Genomic DNA, 1,797 nt, shown 5'->3' on the forward strand with positions numbered 1-1,797 from the left:
TTTGTTCCCTTATGATCATGCCCAATGCATGCATGTAATCTATACCTTGCCCTATGCCCTATGCCCTAATTCTCCTTGGATACACGCACCTCCCCCCCCCCCCCCCAATCGTCTCATTGTAATGCTAATCAGAGTAGTACTATGTAGCCTCACTCACTAGCCACTTGACAAGCCCCTTTGGTTGTCTTTTGTTTTTTAGGGCAAAACTTTCAGGTGCAAGATGGAATGTAATAGGTTGGATGCACAAGAACTAGGGGTTAGATATCAAGTCACATTGATCGGGGTATAAAAGGTGTAAGATACCCAATTCAAGGCATCCACATATAATCAAGATCTCACTCTTCACCTTCTTCTTGAGCTTCCATGGATTTCTTCCTCTTTCTACCTCCCTATCTTTCTCTCTCCTCTCCTAGTCTTTCTCTCTCTTCTTCTTCCTCTCTTTCTCTGTCTTCTACTCATTCTCTCCTCTCCTCTTAGCCTCATTTATTACAAAGGATAGTGATGAGATTGATGCATTGATGTTGGTCGATTGATTCTCAATTATTTGAAAGCTTAAAAGCTTTTATTGAGATATAAATTCTTTCTGGATCAAGGTTATTTAAGTGACAACCTATGTTAGATAGCATACTTCAAGTCCTTCCATGTATGGTCCTATTTATCTTTTTAGGCGCCCCATTTTGAGCTAGGTTTTCAAGAACAATCAGCTCCAATTGGTGTCATGCATATTGCAAAAGCTTTGGAAGACATGAGAGATATGTTCTTCACCATTATCAATTCTCAAGTATTCTAGCTTCCTTTCTAATTGATTTTTTGCATAATCCAGTAACTTTTGGAATGTATTAGTCAATTTCTCCTCTTACGAATAGGAAATGCAGGTACCTTTCTAGTAACATCATCAATGAAAGTCATGAAGTAAAATGCTCCTCCTAGAGAAACTGTATGCATAGATCTACATACATCACTATATGAAATTTTAGTCTATTTTCCATACATACAATGCTCACATATTTCAATATAAAAAAGTTTAAAGATACAAGATACTACAAATGATAAAGAGTTTTCATCTAGTAATATAGATGGTTGTTTAGTGACAACTACAATGTGATCTTTTACATTAGATACACATAAAGAGTACAAGGTGCTAGACTTTGACCCTCTAGCAACTACAAGTGACCCTTTGCATATTGTCCATGCATGATCACTAATTATAATATAGTAACCATAGTCATCTAGCTGTCCAACGCTTATCGAGCTTTTCTTCAAGTTTGGTACATGTGACACACATTCTTAAGTATAAAGGTGGAACCATTGGCAAGTGACAAGTGTATGTATCCCACTCCAACAATGTTACAAGCAAAGTCATTTCCCAATGGACACATCCCTTTGTACTAGCACCATATTTAGCAAACCACTCCTTTTTAGGAGTAATATGAAACGATACCTCTAAATCAACAATCCAATTTTGACACATACCATCATCTATAGCAACCAAGAATGGATCCTCAAAGTGGAGAGACATATAGGATATCATCATCATCATCATTCCTTATGGTATTGACCTCTTCAATCTTTGCTTGCCATCTTGATCAGTCTTTTCCTTTCCTTTATTATTTCTTTTTCACTTGAAATAATCCTCATTGATATGACTCTTTTTGTTGCAGTAAAAGATTGCACGTTTTTCCTTAAGCAAGATTTACTCATTGAGTTTCTACTATCATAGGATTTTTCCCTATTATTTGCCCTTTCATTAACTATAAGCACATTGGATCTCTTGGATCCCACATTATTCTTCATATT

This window comes from Lygodium microphyllum, chromosome 16 (assembly GCF_053477565.2).
Source record: "Lygodium microphyllum isolate KBCC chromosome 16, Lygodium_microphyllum_v1.1.10, whole genome shotgun sequence".
Taxonomy (NCBI): Eukaryota; Viridiplantae; Streptophyta; class Polypodiopsida; order Schizaeales; family Lygodiaceae; genus Lygodium; species Lygodium microphyllum.